The 12,698-nt window shown below is 41.3% G+C and overlaps 1 protein-coding gene across 1 annotated transcript in view; it reads left to right on the plus strand.

The window, feature by feature from the left end:
* Window positions 1–12,698, plus strand: part of LOC149442042 (uncharacterized) — a 158,377-nt gene that overhangs the window by 370 nt on the left and 145,309 nt on the right. The gene's annotated exons all lie outside the window — the stretch shown is intronic.

Raw genomic sequence — 12,698 nt, forward strand, 5'->3', positions numbered from 1 at the left:
AAAATAATGCACTTGTTTTATTGTTTCAGCTTGGTGTTTGCTAGAAATATTTGGAGTGCTTACTTCAAGCTGATAAATTAAAACAACGTAGTCAACACAGTAACTATTGCAAATAGAATTTTTTTTGGCTGGGTGGGAAAATGGAGGCTCCTATGTTTGATATCCATACTTAATTTATTTGTGTGCAGAGAACATTAGGCCATACAAAATAAAATCTTGGGATGGCATTTTTTAAAGAAAATCTGTTACGAGAAAAGTAGCAAGCCAGGGCTAACCTGTTTCTCAAAATGTCAGTTTCCAGGCTGTCATGCAGTCACGTGACTTTAAAACTTAATTGACCCAGATAATGTATAAAGTTTTGACTTCTCTTACTACATACTTGTTGGAGGAAAGTAATTTGAAAGGATTGATGTTGGACAATTAAAGTGACAGCCAGGCAACTGTCTTTTTTTTTTTTTTTTTTTTTTTTTAGAAGGTCGGCAATGGTGATGTTGACGTTTCCCATAGCAGGTGTCTTAAGCACAGACCTGGCATTTTAAAAACTTTTAGGCTTTAATAATGCTTGGCTGTAAAAAGAAAATGGATAGAAGTGGCAAACATGTTAGGCAGACCATACACAGAGCAAAGTTCTTTACTGCAACCATCATTAAGCCTCAACTTTGGTACATGGTTCGAACCGGCTGAGACTCGAACTGTCTATACTCGGCTTAAGTGGGTCCACAGTTTAACTATAGCAAGCATTTTAGAATAAAGAAACCTTGTCTGAAATTCCTTGGGGGTGGGTGGGACGATCGGTGAGTAAGAGTTTATCTTCATCCAAGCAATATGATAAAGTAGTCTGCGTACAATGGAAACCTTAATCATAAAATTAAGATAGTCCAGTAGTTCCATCTTGCAGATGCTTTTGCTACTAGTAACTACTCCAGGACGTAGATTGGAAAAAAAACTGGATAAAACTGGCTGCTTTTAGGCATGTGTTCAGCTTTTGATATATTTCCCTAGTTTGAATATATCAGTGTCTACTTGCATTTTGGTATTAAGGTACTAGGCTTTAGGTTTTTTTACATATAAACTATTGTCCATTTATTTTATTTATTTATTTTAAAGGCAACTCATTTCTGTATGAGTGTAGGGTAATAGGCAGTACAAAGCTGAATTATAACATCTGGTGCAAAAAAAAAAATCTTATAACAACCAAACAGGTTTCAGCTTTCAAAACTGCAGTTTTAAAGAAAATGGGGCAATTATTCACACTAACAATGGACAAACAAAATGTAACACATTTTAAGGCAAACAATCAAATTTGCTGCCATACTGAGCAACTGCTCTAGTTTTTCAAGTAAATCTTCATGAAATTAAAACAAAAATCTGTTCCATGTTTCTTTTAAGCAATTTTTATATCTCTTGAAACGTAGCATTTCGTTTTTAACATAATGCTAACTCTTTACCTTTGTATCCACTACACTACATGCTAAATTGTTTGCCATGCTTATTTAGTTGGTATTGGTATTGCTTTAGAGCAGTGTTTCTCAATTCCAGTCCTCATGGACCCCCAACAGGTCATGTTTTCAGGATTTCCATTATTTTGTACAGGTGATTTGATCAGTTTCACTGCCTTAGTAATTACCACAGCTGTTTCATCTGAGGGAAATCCTGAAAACATGACCTGTTGGGGGTCCATGAGGACTGGAGTTGAGAAACACTGCTTTAGAGTGTGTGTGTTTTTTGTTTTTTTTTGTTTTTTTTTTTTTAGGATTTATTCACACTTCTGTGTTGCAGTAAGGCATGTAACATGCATCAAGGTGTCATTCATTTTAAAGGGCTTTTCAAAGCACTAAGGCAGGGCATGGCAATGTTGCAATAGGAAAAAGCGGACGTGATTTTAAGCATGTTGAGGTGCATTGCTAGCCCATCAACTTTGAATGGTCTGCCTTAACACAATGCATTTGAAAGTATGACATAACAGGTTACACAAAGATGTGTAAATGGCCCCAAAATACAAAAGTGGATCCCCAGCATCAGGTGACTTGTAGTGGCGGAATAGGGTTTTTGTGTTCTTGTAAAGCACGGGGGAGTTGTTAGTTTTTTTTTTTTTGTCTTGACGGACATCTTCAACTCACATTTAATAACATTCATAGATTATATTACATTTAATAACGTTCATAGATTATATTATATTGCAGCTGACAGGTGAAATCCTTGTAAACCCTAGCTCGGATTTAAACAGACCAAGGTAGATCTCACAAGCAGTGGTATGCTTTGATATCAAAGTGTAACAGACCTTTAATGAATAATATTCTGGAAAATTTGGACTTTGCATTGAAAGAATATTGTTAAAATGGTGTGAGGTTGGAAAGAACAGTTGACGCCTTCTGTACCTTCGATAACTATATCCTTGGAAAAATGTACAACAAGCTTTTGCAGAGGAACTTTGTTATTAATAGAAAAAAAAGGACAGGTTTACCCCAAGTCACACATAATGATTATGAAAATGCATACATTATAAAATATGCAAAATTATGCAAATATGGCTCTGCAATAAAACCTGTCTGTTAGAACTTGATGTTAAAGTTCAATCTGCAATATTTTACTATAGAAATGTCAGCAAAAATGAAATACATTTTTACACCTATCTGTCTATTTCACGTGGTGTTGTGAACAAACAGCTATATACCTAGTCCTAGGAAAAGTGAAACCTCTCCATTATTCTGCTTGTGTTTAGACAACTCTTAGGAGTGTCACTGACCTGTGAGCAGGAATGTCTAGATTTCCCACAGCTAAGATGTAAATTTCGGTCATTTAGAGATCTATCGTGTGGCTGTGAAAAGCATACCTATATTAGATCATGCATCTTGTTATAATGTATTTAGCTATATCCATTTAAATCTGCTCCCACTCTTAAATTCAGCATCTAATTACTTTATCACATGCACAAATTACAGGTGTACCTTGGTTTACGCACGCCTCGGTTAACGTAGTTTTCAGTTTACGAATAAAAATCCATTGAAAATAATGCCTCGGTTTACAAATTTTTTTGCAATACAAAGAAAGTTTCCCTAGGATGCATTGCACCTGGGAGGTTTATAGCGCCGGCCCTGTGCATGCTGGAGTCTGTGGTAGCACGTGGCGTCCAGTGAGGAGGTGTTAGAGCGGTTTTTGCATCGAGTTATTGCTTGATTAATCATGTCCCTGTAAGTATTTATGGTTTCAATGCATTCCTGTGGGAAACCACGTTTTGGTTTACGAATTTTTCGTAATACGAAACGTCCCAGAGAACTCATTAGATTCATAAACCGAGGTGCACCTGTATAGAAAAATAACACCTCAGCCAGCATCACAATTGTATGAGTTTTCATTTTCCAGGTAGCAGGTTATTAACATTAAGTGCAAATATCAGCAGTACCAGTCAAAAAACTTGGAAATATAATTTCAGAGCCCAAGACTACATTCATTGTTAATGTACTATATCCCAGAGGATTCATGGCACCAACTGGGCTCCAAGGGTTCATGTGGCCCACAGTGCAATTACTTGGTGTTTCCAGCCCAACATTCTAGCTACTGACAAAAGAGATGAAGAGTAGTTCAAATAGCATTTATGTTTAGCTGAGTGGCAGTTCAAAGGAAAGGGTGGGATCTGTTATACCAGTTTTGGGAGGAGGGTGGAGCTAAAAAAAAACTCTTAAGCCTCTGGTCATAGCACTGAAATAGTCAATCCACTGACACAAAAACTATACAAAAGCAAATAGTTTGTGATTATTATTATTATACAGTATTTATATAGCGCCAACAGTTTGCTCAGCGCTGGAGATCACTACATGTGTTTTAAATGCTATTAGCATAAAAATGGAATTTGATTTAGTAATGGCCTCATGTACAGTAACACTCAGACTGGGAAAGGGAGAGGCAGCACTGGGAGTCAAAGCTGTCCTATGTGTATATGGGTTGACAAGCAACTTGAAAATGGAGATGAGCTTATCAGTCTGTTGGTGATCCTTCAGAACAGATTTAAGTACAAATGTGCATGCGGGGAGGTGTCCCTACACTGCATATGCATTTTAGTGTACCAGAACGTACAGAAGTTACCCATCTTCGCACTGCGTTGAAAAAAAAGAGGGAGATAATTAAAACTGTATTTTCAAAATGAATGGGCCACCTTAATGCAAGTACAGTAATAAAGCTAGTTAATGTCACAATGGTGTGCATCTGTCCTCATTGTACAGTTAAAGGCTGTGGTGGATTGTGCAGAAATACAAATTCTTTGGAAGGTAGCTGCTGTGTATGTATTTCATGTGTACATTAGGTCATTTGCTTGTAGTTTAGTTTTTAATAACTGTATGTTGTGAAATCTAGAACCTTCAACGTTCCAGATTTCTAAACACTGTGGGTGCCAATGGCTTCACCAGAAAGTTGATGTGAGTCAAATTTTTTACACAGTTTGATTAGGAAGGAAAGGTTTGGGTTTTGATAGACACCATAGATACATGCTCTGTAATTGGGATGAGTTACATCTTGGGGTACCCATACACATTTGTCGCTACTCCAATCCGGTCTGATTGTTGTTCCCTCTGTGATAACTAGGGTATAACTAGGAGCCAACTCCTGCTTTGCCCTCTTCCATCTCTACTGTAATTGCTTGTAACCTTGGTTGAGTTGCTCTTACATGTTTATAAATCACTCTATAGTTTGCGTACCCCTAATCTGTATTGACTGCGTTATGGGAAGAATGTGGATATACTGGTAGAACATTGGAGGATATTTTACTCTAGGATTTTGAAGGAGTGTGGGGATAAGAGATGGACAAGTAAGTGAAGCTAGAAAAAAATGATAGAGGCGGAGTTTAAGGAAATCTGTACTAAAAGAAATCGAGTCTGCCATTGCTGACTTCATGAAAAATTGAAAACTGGCTTCAGTAATTTTAAGTATTTGGTAGGAAACGCAAATGCAGAGCGGAGGTTCTGACCTAATTGGCTGCATATTTATTTTGAGTTGGTGGCACAGAATGTACTGAAGTCAGAGGGTCAGCATACCTTAGATTGTACACCCCTTAGGGTTAGGGACTGATGTGAATGTACAATATATAGGATAGGAGCTGCGTAAATTGATGGCGCTATATAAGTACCTGAAATAAATAAATAAGTCATTTCCAGAAAGAGGACAGCATTGCAACCTTTGTATTTCTTTTGCCCCACATATCCATGATTAGGTAATAAAGTAAGTTGGGATTAGCAAGGATGATGACAAAAGGGTTAAAAATAAATTTTGAACAAAAAAATCGAAAGCCCCGTACACACGGACCGGCTATCAGCCGAAATCAGCTGGTACAGTAGAAAACAGCCGACTTTTGTCCTGTGTGTACACCTGCCCTCCTGACAGAAGCCGATCTCACAACCAGCATCTGTCGAATGAGCATGCTGGAAAAGCAGCAGCTGACCAGCATCTGATCAACGCTCTCAGCCAATGGTTGCAAGTGCAGACCATTGTGTTCTGGCAGGCCGTCCCCCTGTCAGAACACAATAGCACAACGGAGGAGATCGCTGTATTAACATTGTTTGTGTTTAGTACAGCAATCTGTCAGGTTTTTTTTTTTTTGCTCAGTCCACTGGGTTGAGCAGAAAAAAAAAGAAAGTTTACCCATAACAACTTGATAAAAAATAATGTTCTTTAACAAGAAACATACACTATATTGCCAAAAGTACTGGGACTCCCCTGCAAATCATTGGATTCAGGTGTTTCAATCACCTCCATGGCCACAGGTGTATAAAATCAAGCACATAGGCATGCAGACTGCTTCTACAAACATTTATGAAAGAATGGGTTGCTCTCAGGAGTGAATTCAAGCGTGGTACCGTGATAGGTTGCCACCTGTGCAATAAGTCCATCCATGAAATGTCCTTGCTACTAAATGTTCCACAGTCAACAGTTAGTGGTATTATAACACAGTGGACGCAACTGGGAACAACAGCAACTCGGCCACGAAGTGGTAGGCCATGTAAAATGACAGAGCGGGGTCAGCGCATGCTGAAGCACACAGTGCGCAGAAGTTGCCAACTGTCTGCAGAGTCAATAGCTAAAGACCTCCAAACTTCATGGCTGAGCAGCTGCATCGAGGCCTTACATCACCAAGTGCAATGCAAAGCGTCAGATGTAGTGGTATAAAACATGCTGCCACTGCACTCTAGAGCAGTGGCGAATCATGCTTCTCTGGCAATCCTATGGACGTGTCTGGGTTTGGTGGTTGCCAGTATTTACATGACTGCATTGTGCCAAGTGTAAAGTTTGGTGGAGGGGGGATTATGATGTGGTGGTGTTTTTCAGGGGTTGGGCTTGGCTCCTTAGTTCCAGTGAAGGTAACTCATAAGGCATCAGCATAACAAGACATTTTGGACAGTTTCATGCTCCCAACTTTGTGGGAACAGTTTGGGGATGGCCCCCTCCTGTTCCAACATGACTATGCACCAGTGCACAAAGCAAGGTCCATAAAGACATGGATGAGTGAGTTTGGGGTGGAGGAACTTGACTGGCCTGCAAAGAGTCCTGAACTCAACTCGATAGAACACCTTTAAGATGAATTAGAGCAGAAATTTATGAGCCAGGCCCTCTTGTCCAACATCAGTGCCTGACCTCACAAATGCACTTCTGGAAGAATGGTTAAACATTCCCATAGACACACTCCTAAACCTTGTGGACAGCCTTCTCTGAAGAGTTGAAGCTGTTATAGCTGCAAAGGTGGGCCAACTCAATATTGAACAATACGGACTAAGACTGGAATTCCATTAAAGTTCATGTGCGTGTAAAGGCAGGAGTCCCAATATGTTTGGAAATATAGTGTACATTCTACATTATTAGGCTTCCAAAATTAAGTTGTTAGCAGTTGTTGTTTTTTTCTGCCAAGAGCACAATTTGTTTTTTGTTTTTTTTTTAAAGCCAGTGTGCATGGAGCCTTAAAGGTAAAATGGAGGAATAGTAATTACAGATGAGAATGATTGTCTTACAGTAGTTATAGAAGAAATTTGGCTCCTTCAAATTTATGAATGAAGTGTATTAACCACTGGCCTACCGGGCACTTATACCCCCTTCCTGCTCAGGCCAATTTTCAGCTTTCAGCGCTGTCACACTTTGACAATTGCCCAGTCATGCAACTTTGTACTCATATGAAATTTTTTGCATTTTTTTAGACCGCTTTCTTTTTGTGGTATTTAATCACCTCGGGGTTTTTTATGTTTTGCTAAACAAACCAAAAACAACTGAAAATTTTGAAAAAAAAAAAGTTTTCTTAGTTTTTGTTATAAAATGTTGTAAATAAGTGATTTTTCTCCTTCACTGATGTGCGCTAATGAGGCTGCAGTGATGGACACTGACAGGCTGCACTGATGTGCACTAATAGGTGGCACTGAAAGGCAGCACTGATTGGCAACACTGATAGGTGGCACTGACTGGCATTGATAGGTGGCACTGAAAGGCAGCTCAGATGGGCACTGATGTGGCATTGATGTGCACTGGTTGGCACTGATATGTGGCATTAATGTGGCACTGATTTGCACTGGCAGGTGGCACTGCTGGGGCTACACTGATCATCAGGATACACTGATCATAAGTGCCCTGATGATCAGTGTAGATGTCCCCTCTGAGTAAAGCCGATTGCCGTCTCTCCTCTCCTCTGTCAGCGTGACAGCTCATGAGGAGAGAAATGCCGATACTCGGCATTTCCTTATTTACATGCGATCATCTGTGATTGGACACAGCTGATCACATGACCGAGCTGACGTCTTCGTCTCTTTCCATTGAACGGTGATCCGCTGTGTCTGAGGGACACAGTGCACCACCGATTTCCATACTACGCGCCCCTGGAGCTGTGCATGCGCGGTTAGAGTAGGAGGATGTCATATGACATCCTCCCAGAACGAGAGAACTGCCTTGCGTCCGTCATTTCCTTATATGGTGGGCGGGAGGCGGTTAAAGTAAGGGAAATTATAAACTGCACAGAAGTATACTAATACTCTGACATCTAACCCATTCTTTACCATAATGTCTCCAACACTTAAAGCAGTAGTAAACCGCTCAGGAAAAAAAACGCCAAATAATGGGCGCCCTGCAGGTTTAGGGCTTAATGTACTAGTACGCAATGCTTGCATGCGGGCAGGAGCCCTCGGCTTGGGCATGGAGCTCTGAAGGTTCTGGCACAGTGTGCTGCCCCTCTAGAGTGCATACGCCAGTGCCACTACTGGCTACATGCTGTGTGAATATCTCCTAAATGGTGCAAGTTTAGGAGATATTCAGTGTACCTAGGTAAGCCTTATTACAGGCTTAACCTGTAGGTACAACTTATAAAGTGGACTTACTTTAAAGTGAAGTTTTCATTATTTTCCCAATGCAGGCTAGGTAATGTATAAGGGTAAATTTAGATGTGCGTCTAAATCTACCTTTAATCTGAAGCAACATCTGCGTTCGGCTCTCGCTTCAGAGGCGATTGACAGGCATTACAGGAGTGATGTGACACTTCCTCACCCTATTTTTGCCAAAAAAGTTAACAAATTCCTCCAAACACAAACAAGATGGATGGAGAAATACCCCCTCTGGAGAAATAAAGAAGAAATGAACTCTGCACTTAGCTTAGCTCACCCTACTTTATACACCTAAAAAGCTGCTGGGCACCTACCTGTAATCCCAATTAGGATTATAGTGCAAATAGTTTTTATTATAATGGTGCAGCACTAAAACAAATGTACTACTTATCAAAATGTGCTATTCACGTAAACATAATCCATGTAATATTTCTCTGATCCTCCCCCTGCCAAGACATTGTATTCTGACATTGGTCCACTGACCAAAAAAAGTTTTCCAGCAAGTCGACGTGGACAGAAATCGACCAAACAGAGATGGCCACACTGATCGAAAGTCATCAGGTCAAATTTTGAGCAGCACATTTCCAGCTTAAGGATGTTTGCTCCTGCCTGAAACAAACTATCATTCTTCTAAACCACCTCTTTCTCCAGACCAGATCCCCTTATGATGAAGTCCTACAGCCAGCGTGCTGATGTCATTTCTGGCTGCGGGCGAAAGCTGCCATCTTACTGTGCCCAGTCCCTGTACATGACTATTATAAGCCTGAATGGGTTCCGTGAACCTTTTTAATTTGTGAGTAGTATTTAGTTAGTTCCTTTTACCTATTATATGTATTGCTCTTTGAGAAGTCCTCTGTTCCTGTTTTTGAGTGCATTTCAATTGAAGTGGGAATGCAAGGAATTTCCATACCTTGACCTGTGGGATCTTCAAATCCATCTTGATTTGTTAAAAAGGGCATTTGACCTACACATTATATGGGTCAATCTTTAAGGTAAGCGTGCATGCTGGAAGGTGGAGGAGACGTGTGGTGATTTTTTGTTTTCATTTTTATCTGCAAGTCAACTGTGAATTCTTCTAAAGATTGGAAGATTTGCGGCAAAAAGACTATAATTTGTACTCACTTTAACATTTACCTTGGGACTTATATTTATTTGTGTCACATAAGCTGATTTGTGCTATCACCATTTGTTATTTTACTTATGTATAGTATATTGATTATCAATATTAGTATTTATTCACTTGTTTGCTTATCATATATTCAAATTTGTACCATTTTATCATATTTTAGTTGTTTTCTCAGCCGGTGGTTTACTTTTACCATCATCTGTTTGCACTATTGGGTTTTGATACATGCCATTTATACACTTTAAATGGTTTGTTTAGTAGGTTGTTTATTGCATCTTATATTATTTTGATTCCTTTTTCTATCATTTTTGGAGGATCCCTGACAGGTGTTTACTATTGCAATTTACCTTCACATTTACTTTTTTGGCTATCATCTTTCACTGAGTTGTTTTTTTGTGTGTATATTATTTTATATAATCGCATATGATTCACATTTATATGATATTTTTTGAGAGCAGCGCAACACTATTTCATTGTAATTTAACAAAGATGACCTCCATATTTCTCCTAACAGAGGTTTTTTCTGCATACCTGAACGTTTGAAACTGAGCATGTAATTAACCCATTTACATTGCCCTCTGAAAGTGCTTTAAATTGGCTGTGATGCCTAAAGCCAATAAGAAGGACTCCTGATCATGTGGCATTGTGATTGGCTGCATAGTGCTGAGGTCATTTGGAGTCAGTCCTACCAGCTCCCGATCATTGGTAATTTACCATGGGCTGTTGATGACCATTTAGTAACGGTTCTGGGGGTGCCAATGGAGCATGCCCTAGAAAAGTGGACACTAAATGGCGGACCGCAGTCCGAGAACAGCCCCGGCAGCGCTCCCTTCCGGACTGCCAGCCCGCAATGACAGATCCACCACTGAGCAGGGCGGTCATCACGGCAACACGACATCAGAGTGTGCGCCCCACCCCTTGCAGCAGGGGCGTAGATGAGTGGGAAGTCAGGGGGGTCTGAACCTCCCCCAGAGGAGAGTTGGCAACCAATCCCTGCAGCCCTCGAAATTCCCATTTGCCGGCGAGTGGAAATTAGGTGGGGCGGCGAGCACTGCCAGGACTAGGGGCGGCGGTGGAGGCAGTTATCAGCAGCGATCTCCTTTTTGGCTTTCATTAAAGTAGCTGGAACCCGTGGGAGGGAGAGCCTGATGCATCTGAATGAGTCATGTGAGTCCAACCAACCTTCCACCCACCCCTCCCTTCCTTCCACCCACCCCTCCCTTCCTTCGACCCACCCCTCCCTTCCTTACACCCACTCCTCCCTCCCTTCCACCCACTCCTCCCTCCCTTCCACCCACTCCTCCCTTCCACACTCCCTTCCACAAAGGTGTTCCGTGAAGACGTCGACGAAACACGTAGGGCGGGGTTTGATTGATGTGACGTCATTACTAGAGATGAGCGAATCGAAGTATCCGAAGTGGAATTCGAGTCGAATATCGGAAAAATTTCGATTCGTGCCGAATCCGAAAAACAGCCTAATTCGGACGCGCGAATCGAAATTTTTCAGAAAATGGCGGCTGACATGTGCGGCGACGGAGCGGGGATGTCGGGGAAGGCGCGCAGACAAGGCGCGCTGCCCCATAATGCATTCCTCAACGACATGTGATCGCATCAGCCAATCAGCAGCCAGCCAGCCAGCACTGTGTAATGGTCGAGGTATATATAGCGGCCATTTTGGAAATCTTCATTTGCCTGCAGTCATTGAACAGAGGCAGACCGCTCTGTACTAGGGACAGGGACAGAGTTAGGGCCACAGAAACGAGAATTGGGGACAGAGAGAAGTTACTTAGGGACAGAGAACCATTACTCAGGGACACAGACTTGTTAATGAGGGCCACAGAATCGTTATTTAGGGACAAAGAAACGCTAGTTAGGGCCACAGAATTCATACTCAGGGACAGACAGAATTGTTACTCAGTGCCAGAGAATTGTTACTTAGGGCCACAGAAACGTTATTAGGGCCACAGAATTTTTACTCAGGGACAGACAGAATTGTTACTGAGTGCCAGAGAATTGTTACTCAGGGACAGACAGAATTGTTACTGAGTGCCAGAGAATTCTTACTCAGGGCCACAGAATTCATTCTCAGGGACAGACAGAATTGTTACTCAGGGACAGACAGAATTGTTACTGAGTGCCAGAGAATTGTTACTCAGGGACAGACAGAATTGTTACTGAGTGCCAGAGAATTGTTACTCAGGGACAGACAGAATTGTTACTGAGTGCCAGAGAATTCTTACTCAGGGACAGACAGAATTGTTACTGAGTGCCAGAGAATTGTTACTCAGGGACAGACAGAATTGTTACTGAGTGCCAGAGAATTGTTACTCAGGGACAGACAGAATTGTTACTGAGTGCCAGAGAATTGTTACTCAGGGACAGACAGAATTGTTACTGAGTGCCAGAGAATTGTTACTCGCACAGACACAAAATTGTTACTTGCACAGACACAGAATTGTTACTCGCGCAGACACAGAATTGTTACTCAGGGCCACAGAATTCATACTCAGGGACAGACAGAATTGTTACTGAGTGCCAGAGAATTGTTACTCAGGGACAGACAGAATTGTTACTGAGTGCCAGAGAATTGTTACTCAGGGACAGACAGAATTGTTACTGAGTGCCAGAGAATTGTTACTCGCACAGACACAAAATTGTTACTTGCACAGACACAGAATTGTTACTCGCACAGACACAGAATTGTTACTCAGGGCCACAGAATTCATACTCAGGGACAGACAGAATTGTTACTGAGCGCCAGAGAATTGTTACTCAGGGACAGACAGAATTGTTACTGAGCGCCAGAGAATTGTTACTCAGGGACAGACAGAATTGTTACTGAGTGCCAGAGAATTGTTACTCAGGGACAGACAGAATTGTTACTGAGTGCCAGAGAATTGTTACTCGCACAGACACAAAATTGTTACTTGCACAGACACAGAATTGTTACTCGCACAGACACAGAATTGTTACTCAGGGCCACAGAATTCATACTCAGGGACAGACAGAATTGTTACTGAGTGCCAGAGAATTGTTACTCAGGGACAGACAGAATTGTTACTGAGTGCCAGAGAATTGTTACTCGCACAGACACAAAATTGTTACTTGCACAGACACAGAATTGTTACTCGCACAGACACAGAATTGTTACTCAGGGCCACAGAATTCATACTCAGGGACAGACAGAATTGTTACTGAGTGCCAGAGAATTGTTACTCAGGGACAGACAG

The sequence above is a fragment of the Staurois parvus genome, unplaced genomic scaffold (assembly GCF_062004578.1).
Source record: "Staurois parvus isolate SC_StPar_1 unplaced genomic scaffold, SC_StPar_1.0 ptg000919l, whole genome shotgun sequence".
NCBI classification, from domain to species: Eukaryota; Metazoa; Chordata; class Amphibia; order Anura; family Ranidae; genus Staurois; species Staurois parvus.